We start from the raw sequence: 14449 nt of genomic DNA on the forward strand, positions 1-14449 counted from the left end.
GCAAATGGCTGATCACTTAATTCAAATTAACAGGAGGAGATCAGCTATTCGGTGGTCTCAGTGCTGATCTGACACAAAGTAGATATCATTTGGGCCTTCTTGCAGGACCCCTTGGCATAATCCTCCTAGAGGTGAAAAACACTGCGATTGTAAATTACCCTCTTGGTTTATTTCATAAAGCCTCTGGGTTCCAATTTAATCCCACCTTTGCTCAGCCCCTCAGGGGTAATGGGTTGCTTTCCTAATTTACAGGGAAAGTGTTAAACCTCGTTTTTCTTAAGCCACAAGACCAAAGCCATCAGAAGCAGAGACAAAAGGGATCTGACAAGGCCAGGTGGCAATCACACGTCCTTCTCCCGTGAACCTGCCTGAATGTTTATGTGGGATCCGGAAAGGACAAGATGCCCTTCCCCCTGTGAAGTCTCTACTAATCACAGAAGCAGATTTCAAATAATCTCTTCAATTTTGCTCCTCTGGGCTGCTTGGCTTTGTAAACTGTCAGCAAAGCTGTCAGTGTGGGAAGCTAGATCTTGCAGTCTCTCTGGGTGGATGCTACTCGAATCATGTCTGTGTGATGGCAGACACAGAGGCCAGAGCAAGAAGAGCTAACTGCGTCCTTGCAATAGTACTGAATTCCCAGGGCTAATTAGGCCTTCATGTTCTTTTGTAACAGTAGGGAAAAAATAGCTACTTGAAGATTCCATTAGAAGCTGCACGCTTTCGAGGTGCATGAAATTGCCCAGGTATTGCTGCGGGTAAAAGGAAACCTTCCTCTTTGACTTGAGATCATTAGGTTTCTGTTTTACTGCAGATCATCTGCTGTTCTTATCTCCAACCAGAGATAGAGGGAAGCCCTTTCATCAGCCCCCGGGACAGCATTGTCTGCCACGATTGTTGATCAAGCCAGGTCAGGAAGCCAGTGCTGCAGAGCAAGGAGTAGGAGAGAGAGAAGCAAAATAATAGCTGCTGCTTTGTGGGGAATCCATACTATGTGCCTGGCCCAGGTGAAAAGGACAAGGTGTCTGATTTCACTTTGTCTTTCCAACAACCTTGTGGAAGAGATATGACTATTAGCCCAATTTTACAGGTTCAGAAAACTGAGACTTGCCCATCCTCAGAGTAAGGGGTGAAAAAAATCATTTGAATGTTTTATAAAGAGTCAGATAAAAGGGAGCCTGCAGGTACAAAATTTTCTTAGTTAATGTGAAGGCTCATTCTTTGAAGTGTAAATTCGCCACCAAGGAACCAGACATTCCTTTTATTTCACAATATTTTAGGTAGAATCATTTTATTTTCTACATTAGACTTCCTTTATCTTAAAATCCATCTTTAATAGAACAGATAAAATATATACAGAAGAAATGACTTAAAAACTGGCACTGATTATCCTGACTGGTTCGGCACCATAAATAAATATATAGCAGGTCAACATAGTTACAAAATATCAAATCTGTATGCATTCAGTCAAATGTCATTCAGCAAGTATTTGAGTGGCTACTAAGTGCCAAACCCATGTGAAATGGTAGGGATTCATTGGTGAGAAGATAACTTCCTTTTTTTTTCATAGAGCTTATAGAGGAAAAAATACATTAAAAATGTATCATTATGTATAAGTAATTTGGTGTTTCCAAAGCTGACAAGTGAAATGAAAAACAAGACCCTGGTGGTCAATTTTTATATTACAAACTTTCATTTAAAAGAGCACAAGTGGGGTGGGAGGAATTGGGAGACTGGGATTGAAACATATGCATTATTGATACTATATATAAAATAGACAACTGATGGGAACATACTGTATAGCACAGGGAAGTCTACCTAATGCACTGTGGTAACCTAAATGGGAGGGAAGTCCAAAAGGGAGGGGATATCTGTATGTGTATGGTTGATTCATTTTGTTGTGCATTGTGAAACAACCATACTCCAATAAAACTTAATTTTAAAAAAATTTAAAAAAATAAAAGAGTGCAAAAATGTGAATTATACAAAATAATTGCATAAAAACAATTTATTAGAAAAAAGTGAAAACTCATTATGACCCTTAAGAAGTAGTTATTAAAAAGAATTCATGAGAAAATGAAAAGTAGAAAAGAAAGTAATAGATAATATGATGAGCAATAATAAATATGTAGCATCCAAAAAAATTTTTGATGAGCTTCATAACCATATGTCAGACTCTTCACTCTTGTGTCTTATTAGAATCCAAAACAGGATGAAGAACAAACATTTCGTTGTGCATATGTTATGTGTACACTTGACTATCTCTGTAGAAAATACCTTTTAGCAGATGATGTTTTTCTGATGCAGTTTGGGTTTGGCAATGAAGGACATAGTTCAGTTGTTTCGTACGTTTGAAGGAAAAGGTTTAGGAAAAAGAAATATAAACCAAGCAGTTTCCATTACCCATGGAGATAAACCAAAAGCACAGATACAATGCTCTTCAACTGCTGAATGGATTTTGAATCATTTTACAAAGACCTCACTGAGCATACCTCGATTTAGAAGAATAACCATGAGACCTCCATCTAGAACTATAATTAAATGTCATTTGGGGCCTAATAACCACGCTCACGGCATTATCTGAGTTGAGGACAATGGGGAAGGGATGAGGTTGCACAGTTCAGATTCTGGTCAGGAATGCCAGCTGATCATTATACTCCAGTAAATTTCATTCATCAATGTATTTATTGCTATTATAAACTGAGAATATGAAGGGAAGAAAAAGTAAAGATCTATTGATTGCATGATGGGCCTTGTAGGTTCATTGTGATATCCTTTATTCCTTGATAACAAATGTGCCATCCTGTTTTACCCAATCAAACATGTTTCCCTCTATTTCTACCCTTCCCTTTTGTGAAGACGACCATGAAAAAAGCATACAAAAAATTTTGTATCCACGTATGAAGGTATAATTTTTGTCTTGGGACAGCGGTCAGGCCCCGAATCCCTCCCGTTGTGGAGAGCTGGGGCCGTTTAAGGCTTGGGGTCTAGGTCTTGAGAGGTTCAGGCATTTTCGCTGTCCTGATTTCCCTGCAAAAGATGGGAATTCTCAGCCAGCTCTTGAGATAACAAATTGTTTAGCTACACTAGGTCTAGAAATGCTCCTCTTTGGGGAGAAAATTTTTGAGATAGCTTTACAATTCCTTTGCTTTACTTTTAGATTCTCAGAAAAGAAACACACAGAAAATCAGAACTTGCCTTTAATCTTTATTGGTACATTTTGGGCTCAAGGGCTTTAGCTGGAACTGAGGCTCCACTGTTTCTCCAGTGGTCTATCCAGAAATCAGAAATGGGAATCCATGGCAGGAAAATCACTACAGAAATAGGAATAAACTTGAGGTTGGAAAAGCATTTGAGGACATTATGTAAAAGAAGCCAAAAAAAAAAAAAAAAAACCACTGTGCTTATTTATGAAGAAATGAAGCAAGAAAGCATAGATTTAGGTGGCTGTGAGGCCAGAGGAAAAAAGTGACTTTGGTGTAAATCGGAAGAAGTTGAGGAAGTTAGAGCGTAAAGGACGTGGGAGGATTCAAGCAGCTCAGCAGGTGTCACCTGGCTTTGCAAGACCTATTTTGGCAAATCTGGCATATGTGGCCATGCGTCAGAGTGGCCTTTGTTGGGAGTCCTATATTTACCAGGTAAGTGACCAGATGTCTTTGCCAATGTGTAATAATTTCTGGGGAAGGGATTTAAAAATTCAGGCCATACCATCCAAAATAGGAAACCAACTCTTCTTGCTTTAAGGAAATTTATAGACAATTCAAGATAAGCCATCTGTGCAATAAGAAATACACATCCTACAGATGGTGAGAATTATAGGACACATAATATTGTTAATAACAGCAACATTTTCAGATGTATGAGACCTATATGTGCATATGTTTATCTGGTCTGTTACGGTGGTATTTTTAGTTACACACCACAGTTTGACTCCATCTCTGAAAAGGTGCTAGACACATAGTAGGCTATCGATAATTCTGGAAGGAAGGCAAGAAAGAGGGAAGAAAGGAAGGAAGGAAGGAAGAAGCTTTAGGATTATCTTGGAGTGGAGTATTTGTTACGTGTATTAACAGAAATTAAATATAATGTAATAGACCACATAACTGAGTGAATTTGGGGCTGAGTGTCATTTGATGGAGGAAAGGAAGTAGAGGTAGATGATTATTTTTGTAGCATGACCTCTCCTCCCTTCAACACGTGACTCTATGATATTTACCTGCTCTCCCAGTACCATGGGGTCAAAAGTGGGCCGAGATGAGGTTGCCGATCTAGACCCTTCCAGGGTGGGCGTGAGCAGGAACCAGGAGCCGTCATGGATCCTGAGACTGCAGTCACCTGAACTCATGTAGAAGAGGTGCCATCTCCTTCCTCCCTCTGTGGCTGCCTCCCTCTGTGTGTGTGTGTGTGTGTGTGTGTATACGTGTGTGTGTGTGTGTGTCTGGTAATTTTGATTAGTTTGACACCATAGTTTGATCAGTTTTGTTTTAATCCCATGTGGTGTGCTGGAGCCAGCTTGTATGACCTCTTAAATTTTCAGGAAATTTGTGAACCGGTTGTTGGACACAGCAAACCTAATTAATAAAATTAAATTATATAAACTTGCAATTAAATAGACTATATAAAAAACAAAGGTAAAAAATACTCAAACTTGTTACTTCCAATTACTTTACTGCGTTGTCTTATGATCTAGGCCCTTGAGGTTCTTTACTTCTGTTGTATCTGCATGGGGAAAAACTAAAATGATACACTGCTGTGATTATCTTCCCAAATCCGCATCAAGTGAGATCACATGGGTAGCTTGAAACTGGCGTGGTAGCAGTATCTACTCAACAGAAATTGGTAAATGCTGCAAGTCAGGGTTTCTTTTGCAAGGTGGGGAGGATGGTGGTTAAAATTTTACTAACACACATACATCTCGTTTTTCATTTTGTCGGTATGTATTACTCCCTATCTTCTGGAACTGAATCCTGCTTCATTTTGGAAGAAACATGCTTTCCCTCCATAAGTAGTTTGAGTGAGACTTCCAATTATATGCTCCCGTTCCTTGATCACAGATATAGGAATATCATACAGGTTTGGCCAGTCAAAATGACCCTCCCCCTGACCATAGTGATAAGCCCAGGGATGAGCGTGTGACCTAGTCCAAACCAATCAGTCCTTCCCTGAGATTTTCTGGACAGATCCTGGGGAAATGAAGGCTTCCCCTTTCCCTGGAGTAGCTAACATGGGGTAATGTAAGCCCAAGGCTACCTGTGGCCATGCCTCCCCCAATATCCACGTCGCATGTAGGAAATCCTGAGACCAGCCACAGCGAGCAGCAAACCCCTGAGACAGAGGACACCCCGGTAATATCATCTGAGTCCTTGTGTTCAGACATGCCTGTTCATCCATATTCTTCCCAGTTCATGTAAATCAACAAACTCCAGTTTTTGCTTAAGTTGTTTGGAGTTGGGTTTCTGTTACTTGCAACTAAAAAGTCCTAACTAATACAATTGATTTGGGCTTAATCTATTTATTTTCTCTTGTTACCTCTGTTTCCTTGGTTCATCAATTGTATGTATGTATGAGTTATATGTTGATACTTTAAAATTGATCTAGAGAAGAAAGCCCTCCTAGGAAACCAGATGCAGTAATTCAGGAAATCCATAAATCTCTCTTAACCAGTACTTCCAAGGCTTTGCTGCTGCCATGGGGATTGGGGTAATAAAATGCAGAGGTTTATCACCTTCGAACTCAAACTCTGCCAAGAAGAAACAAGGTTCCAACACTGTGATTCATTAGTATCGCTCCAGCAGAAGAGCTGTAATGGTGGGAATATGTCTTGAAATGAAATCATAATGAAAGAACCGGTAGGTTTGCTGTCTTGATTAAATTATAGAAGCTGAAGGCCACCATTACTTAACAGCAGAACTATGATTAATTGATATAAGAAAAAAAAGGGAAATTGAATAAAGGAAAAGAGAAACAGAGAAAAGAAAACTGGGGGAAAAAAGGACCAGAAACTAGTTTAGTTCCTTGTGCCCTTATCGTATCCAAATGTCCCTCTTCAAAGAATAGTGCCACACTGGGACTCAGTGTTGCTTGCTTCTGTTGGTAGTTCAGGCATTTACTAGAGGGTGTAGCCATATGAACCTTGGGGAAATCCAAAAATTAAGTGGACAAAATGTCCCTTTTTATGATTTTCAGAAGCCTCTTTGCCCAGCCACACTGATGCTTCCTGAAAAAGTGATGTGACATGGTTTGGCGGGCAGTGATGGAAATTATGCATAGGCTCGAGCATATAGACTTGTAACAGATGCATCCTTTGTTCAGTGCCAGTGGCATTTGCTCGTACAAGCAGTGGCACCTGCCACTGATGGGAGCAACAGAGCTGTTCATCAGACTAGTTTTGCACTGTGATCTTAGACATTAGACTTCACGACATAATCTCCAGACCTTCAGACGTCTCAAGATTCTGTGAGCTGGTCAATATACGTCGAATATTATTTTTTTCAACTGAAATCAGTCAGAATCATTTTGTTGATTATACTTCAGCATCTTGATTGACTCAATGAGGCAACACAGCACCAAGGTCATGGTTAGAGGGGTAGTGATAAGCATTAAGTCCCATGTGAGGGGTGAGGTTCAAATGGAAGAGTAGGAAAATCGTCAGAAGTCAGGGTGTGTGTGTGTGTGTGTGTGTGTGTGGACGGTGTCTGGGTGTGCGTGTTGGCCATGAATGCTCTATTGAAATCCCACCTGCTGGAGGGAGTGGGTCCAATGGCTCAAAACTCTGGGTCACACCAGAAACACAAGATGCTCAGACTTTTCCAGACAATAGAAATTAGAAAGTGGGAAGGAAGGTTTCATAATGAATATGGTAATTTCCCCCAGAATTGGTATTTTAGCTGGAAATATTTAATTGTGGTAATACATCTGTTGAACTTTAAATGAGGCAGATAATAGGGTATAAAAGGTCATATTACTCATCACTTACAGTCTCTGTTCCAAAACACATTGCTCAGAGCAAACTGTTCTACAAGATATGACTGTATGTCTCCTATCTCAGGAGAAGGTAAAAATATAAATAATTTGCATTTTTGTGAAATGACCATTTCCTAGGAAAACATCCTCTCATTTTTCTCTCTCCTTGGATTATTTAAATGTGAATTACTGTCATAAAACAGAAATCATTTACCTAATTTTTTCTTATTAATATTTAGCATTTAATAGCACTTTCATATCAGATAATGCTTTTTCCAGTCATTTATTTCTAGTTAATTGTTTCTGTTTACCATACTTCTGCATGAGGTATGGTTTTTGTTTATGAATTGCATTTTTCCTAGGTGATCAGTCATCTGGAGGCACTTCTGTTTCGTCTCTGGTTAAAGGATGTCTCTGCCTACCTTGAATGGACTGTGCTCATAGTTTTGTATTTTGTAGAGCAGCAGGTAATGGATGTTACGCAAATGGAACTAAGCCATCTGGCTTTAGGTACTGTGAGGCAATTGCTCCGACAGAGAGGCATTTTCTCCGGGAAAGGGAGGGACATTCGACTTGATGCCTTCTATTCTGTCCTGGGATTGTATGAGAGTGTATGGGCTGGAAAGATTGTCATGACTAAGGTATGGCAACTTTTGGACCTGTTAGATCCTCTGAGGTCTAAACCTTCGTCTACCCAAGGTTTATTCACCTTTGATCCTGGTCGCTTTGGGCTCCTTCCTTGTCAGAAGGATGAGATTAAGGGCAACAAAACTCCCACTGACCCTGGAATACCTGCAGGTTTTATGTGAGTAAAAAAGACTCAGGGTGCTGGCACTGAGGATAAGAATCTGACGGGAGAGGAATCAGAGAATTCTTTGAGAATAATCTGGAAAAATAATTTATTTAGTAAGGCTTACTTGATTTAAAGTAATCACAGAAATATTCCCTTTCCTCTTCTTTTCTCTTCATTACCCTGTTTTACACACTCACATGTTCTTCTACAGAATGTGAGAGTACCAAGGTAAAACAATGGCCTAGCTAAAATGTGGCTAAAACTCTAGCCCATAGAGTCCCATGTTTCACCTGTGGGTCACATCAGACCGCCACATTTGTGGTGATGTACGAAGTATCACTTTCAGCAGTCAACTCACCATAAAGTATAAACCAAGTGTTTGTTCCCTAACACTGGCCTTTGAATGAGGTTGACCATAATGAAATGTTGTCAGATATATGAGCTGAAGGATTTTCTTTCCTACTTCTCATGTTCCAGGTCTATTAAATAATTGATGTTCACAACTGAATGCACAAAGGACCCATGGATATTTATGGGGTTGAACTGAAAGGCTGGGAACAGACCTTCTAAGCATATGATGACATACAATTTGGAGCCATCTAACAAGAACTCAATACTGGGAAACTGAATGATATTTTGCTAAGAATGTGACCAAACAAACTGGTATATTTCTAAGTCATAGGCAGAGTATTGAAACAGACTTAGATCTCTGCTTTCTTTGACTGCATCTCCAACACCACTTACTCTAGGATCTATTGCAAAGGCCATCCTACCTAAATCTACTCCCAGCTTTAAGACAAGGAATCGCCTGTGTTACATAGTTGGGGTAGTAGTAGGGGTTGAAGTAACCACTGAAGAAGTTATTTTTCAGTCTAAATGTTACCTGTGTGAATGTAAAAAAAAACATGCTTTCACTCATTCATTCACTCAATTTATATTACCAGAAACTGTCAGGAAAAGAGATACAAAGATGAATTATGAATGGTCACTCCAAAGTACAGAGATAGATAAGTAGGCAGACAGATAATAAAGAGTTAAGTGGGTAAGACAAAGGCAATCACTGACATCAATGTGGTCAGTGTAACAGGATAGGGAGGGTGGGAGGGAGATGCAAGAGGGAGGAGATATGAGGATATATGGATATGTATAGCTGATTCACTTTGTTATAAAGCAGAAACTAACACGCCATTGTAAAGCAATTATACTCCAATAAAGATGTTAAAAAAAAAAAACAACAGGGCCTGGAGATAGGCACAGGCTACAACAAAGGCTATTTAGCATCATGGTTGAGGGTTTGAATTTGGTCTCAAATCCTGACTCTTCCACATACTAACTGTAGCAACTTGAGGCAACTTCCCTGACCACCCTGAGCATTACTCTCCTCACCTGTGAAAGAAAAATAATAATATTATTCACTTTTCAGAATATTTTTGAGGATTAAATTAGAACAGCTATTATGATCTCTTCAAGCATGGTCTAGGGACTCCCTGGGGTCCCTGAGATTCTTTCAGGGATCTGCAAGCTCGAAACTTTTTTCATAATAATGTTAAGAAATATTTACCTTTCAGCTCTCCTTTTATTTTTATAACAATACTAAGATGACATACGTGTTTTCCCTGTTATTCTTCCATGAGTGTACATTGGAGTTTTCAAGAGGCCACCTGACATGGGATCTCAACCGACTGAACGCAGGAGGAGATGGGAGAATCCAGATGTCTTCTATTAAGACATCAAAGAGATTTACAGAAATGTAATTTTGTGTTTTAAAAATATATTATTTTGGGCTTCCCTGGTGGCGCAGTGGTTGAGACTCCGCCTGCCGATGCAGGGGACAGGGGTTCGTGCCCCGGTCTGGGAGGATCCCACATGCCCTGGAGCGGCTGGGCCCGTGGGCCATGGCCGCTGAGCCTGCGCGTCCGGAGCCTGTGCTCCGCAGCGGGAGAGGCCACAACAGTGAGAGGCCCGCATACCGGAAAAAAAAAAAAAAAAAAAAAAAAATATATTATTTTTACTAAAATATATATGGAACATGTTTATCGTCATTTTATCTGAAACATTAGTTTTAAATGAGTTAATTAATGGATATTTTGAAGTTTTCTCAGTTTTAGTTTATGATATTGCAAATATTTATAGATGTGACCCACATAAACATAGCTCTTTGGTGGCCTCAAGGAAGAATGTATAGGGGGCTAAAGACCAAAAAGTTTGAGAACAACTAAATTAGACCATTGTCTGACACGTATAGGAATGATCTAAATGCTAACTGTAACTATTATTGTTAATAGGAGACCTGAAAGCTAGATCCTAGTGATGGGGATTCTGCTGGGGACTCAGAAGAGCCAGTATGGTAAAGGGAACCTGAGGATTTAATGCCTAAGTTGAGTCAAAAAGAGCTGGTCTCTTCTGTATGTCTGGATTTAAGAGGTGGTTAATAAACTAACCTAGATATTGACCATATTTGCCACATTCCATTTATCATGGTGGGGTTACAAATAGAGGTGGGATATAGTGCTGGCATTGAAGTAGCTGAGAATCTACTTGGAAAGACAAAACTTTTACATAGAAAACTCACATATAAGATTATGAAACTAGGGCTAGTATCAGCAGGCGGATGAGAAGAGGCAAAAAAGCCCAGTAAGTATATGAAGATATATAGAAGATTATCACTGAAAGGACATGTAGTTGTCCTTTAGAGCAAACATTTTATTTTTATATTTTAAAATTACATAAGTATTTCATGAATACATTTTCTGCATATACACTTTAACAACCCTAAGTTTTTGCAGGGTAAAATGTGAAATTGAAACTTTAGCTCTCTACGCAATCATCCTCTTCCATCCTGAGATGATTGACATAAACAGCTTAGCAAATATCTTTCCAGACTTTTTTCTATTCATTAAATATAGAGAAAATTATAATATCAAAACTTATAACACTTAACCAAATTCCACATGTGAATCTAAACCATCGGCCTAGATCAATTCATACATCTTCACAAAATCCCATAAAGCATTTGCCATCACTAGTCCTCTTTCACCAGTGGGTGTGACAGGAGGACCTGAGGCACAGAGAGACTGAGCAGCTTGCCCAAGGTCACAGAGCTGGTGTGGAACATGATACCCCTCACTTAGATAAATAGACAGAAGGATAGACATAAGAAGGTGTATAAAACCATAGTGTTTTAAAATTTTGTTTTTATATAAATGGGATTGCATCATCATACATGTTGCTGTATTATACACTTGCTTTGTTTTCACTCAGCAGTAAGAACAGAACCTCACTTTATTTGACTTAACAGTTTCATAATTCTTCTTGTTTGGTATTTCTTTTTTCAAATTATTTTCTACCTTTTTAATTCTAGATTATGCATTCTTGATGGGGACAATATCCCCAAAAGGGCAAAATTTAGTTTTGGGGGGGTGAAAACGTTACTCTTTTTTAGATATACCTACAGTACTTCAACAGATATATTCTATACCTGTGATTAGGAAAAAAACAGTAAAAAGTCTCCATAGGATAATAATAATATTCACAGTAGTAGTAATGATAACAATAATAATAGTAACAATGGTAATAAAAAGATTGAAAGACGCTGTTCTAGATGAACTTTGGAATTAGCTTGTCAATTTTACCTGCTGAGTTTTGCAAAAGAAGACCGTGGACGCCAGAGAGAGGACATGACTTCACATGTCTGGGATTGCAAATCACATTGCATATTAGGAGCAGATCTGGGATGAATACCTACTCTTGCCTTTACTTCTAGATGCTTTTCACTGTTCAGCCTATTCTGATTTATCTTGACACCTTGAATATGAAATCTCTCCTAGGCTTTTCGGCAGCTCCTGTGCATTGGATAGGCCCACGTACAAGTTGCCCATAACCCTCCTTCCCTAGTCCAGGGAGGCTGCATCTGAATCTGCCTGTTGACATCCATCTTCTGGCCCATCCCTTTATTTCCCCTCTTCTTCTCCCTTCCTTGGAACTGGGACAGTAAACAACAACGTTAATTGGGGCCCTCCAAATAACGGCAGAGACGAGCATGAGGCCTTCAGCTTGGGTTTCATGCTCTACTGAAACTTTCCGTAAGTTCAGGAGAGAGGAAGACCTTTGGGCTCTGTTGACGAGGAAAAGCCAAGAGATTGTAGGGATTAGAGAAGATGAATATGGCAAGGGAAAAAGAAAATGTCCATGAACAAAAGAGGAGGGGTAAAAGGTGAAGAAATGCTGAAACTGGATTCCTTATGTCTTCTTCTCTACTTTTACATAATAAAAGGTAAACAAAACAAACAAAATTTACTTTTTCATCACGTTCAATCATTCTACTTTTCCCCAGTTCATACCTCCCCTGTATTTCTGCTGATCAGCAATGAAGTAAGGCTCATTATCAGACTGTCTTTTCTTTGACTCACCTTCTTTCCGACTACCTTTGCTGCTTCTGCCTTTTTCAGGGCCGGGGAGAGGGCGAATAGCAGGACAAGGAAATAAAAAAAAGGGGGAGAACTCTTTGACTTAGTAAGTACCATGTGTAATTCTCTCTTGGCTATTGATCACATTAATCCTTGATGCCCACAGAGCACTCTCCCCCAGGGCTCTTAAAACTCTACCTGTGATAACCAGCCAGATGTGCCCCAGTGATCCCCACTCCTGGGATTCTCCCCTGTGTAGTCCCCTACCATATTGCACCAGGACTGCTATGGAACACAAGAGAAATGAAGTTACATCACGTCCAAGATTAGTTTATAAAACACACTACAGCTTCTGTCTTGGTCTCCTCGTCTCTCTCATGACTTGCTCCAAGGAAAGTCAGCTGCCACAATGAAGCAGCCCTATGGCAAGGCCAATATACCGAGTAGCTGCAGCTGCCTTCTAACAGCTTTGTAGTTAAGGATGAATACGGAGCCTAAAGACCAGTCAAGGCTTCAGATGACTAGAGCCCCCGCTGACAACTTGAGTACAACCTCAAAGAAACCCTGAGCCTTAGAAATTTTGCAAGATACTGCATGTTTGCTGTTTTATGCTGCTAAGTTTGGGGATAATTTGTTATGAAGCAGTAGATAGTAATATACTTCCTCAGCTCTGGTCCCAGCAGTACATGCCTGGGGTTGCAGTCTCTTGCCAATGGTCCTTTCCTTAGGAGTCTAACCTGGTTTTCCGTAGAAGTGTTCACTTAGTCCAAAGAAAGCGTGCACCCTTGGCCCGCCCTCTGGGAGAGTGCAGCTGGCTCTGAAGCCTTCTCTTCCTCACCTTGATGTTGCAGGGGGCAGGCACCAGACTCTGTAACCCCAGACTTCAATGAACAATAATCTTTCAAGCGTCCTCCTGTGCTCCATTTTGGGGTGGGCCTGTGTGCTAATTTTCTAGGCTGTTGTGACACATTCCCACAAATCTGATGGCCTAAAACAACAGAAACTTATTCTCTTATAGTCTGAGGGCAGAATTCTAAAATCAGGTGTCAGTAAGGCCACATTCCCTCCAAAGATTCTAGGGGAGAATCTTTCCTCTTCCAGGTCCAGCGTACCTGGCGTATGGCTACATAATTCCAATGTTTGCCTCTTTCTTCACATGGACTTCTCCTCTGTCAGTGTCATTTCCTCTTCCATCTCTTATAAGGATGCTTATTGGATTTAGGGTCCACCTGGGTTATCCAGGATGATCTCATCTCAAGAACCTTAATTACATCTACAAAGACCCTTTTCCCAAGTAAGATCACATTCACCAGTTCTGGAGGCTACCATTCAACTATAGTGTGTGAGTTCCTTTACCCCAGCAGTCACCAGGTGGTAAGGAAAAAATATGATTATTCCTGGATTTCCTCTCATATAGCTTCAGGAAGTTAATAATGCACCTCTCTTTCTGTCTCATTTTGACTAGAGTTAAGGGTAAAGTGATTGTGTGTTCTGGTTTATACCTCTTGACCAGTGTAATTATTCATAGTCCCTCCCCACCCCCTTTCATTCTGAAAATAGTCCCAGTTGGGATAAGTTACATAAGGATACAAATTAGGCATTTAGCCAACTTTTACCTAGTCTTGGGGGAAGGTGAGTAAAACATTTCTTTAGAATCTCTGGACTCTTAGTGCCCAATAATCTAAAAGATAACAGAAAAATTTTATTTAACATACAGTTACAATTATTATTAATATTCATTTCCTGAAGAGTGACTACTCCAAAGGTTTGGGAGTAACATATAGTATGTGTCATGAGGAAGAAGAAAAGGAATAGAGACTGAATATGTCAATGACTGCATTTTTTAAAAGCAAGGCTGAAAAAGACCCGATCTGGAAAATATGTCATGAAGAGTAAGCAGAGCTCTCCCTCCCAAAGTCCTTTAGAATTGCGGGTTATACAAATAATGTTTCCGAGTATCCAATCCTCAGGTATAATCGGACACGACCAGTACTGAACCCAAGCTTGGCTGCTCGCTGCTGGAAAGGCCAATACTTGAGAGACAAGTGTTGCTGGAAAAGGAACAGTTTCTTTAATCCAGAGGCCAGCAAACTGGGAAGATGGTGGACTAATGTCCTAAGACCTTCTCCAAGTTACCAGTTGGGAGACCAGGTTTTAAAGGCAGTGTGAGGGAGGGGGCTGAAGGGGGCCTGATAAGCTCATGCACAATTCTTGGACTGGTTGACATTAAGGTGAAGTTTCGAGCATCACCAGTCTTATGGCTTCAACCAAAAGGGTTGAAAACAGACCA

The sequence above is a fragment of the Phocoena sinus genome, chromosome 7, assembly GCF_008692025.1.
Source record: "Phocoena sinus isolate mPhoSin1 chromosome 7, mPhoSin1.pri, whole genome shotgun sequence".
Taxonomy (NCBI): Eukaryota; Metazoa; Chordata; class Mammalia; order Artiodactyla; family Phocoenidae; genus Phocoena; species Phocoena sinus.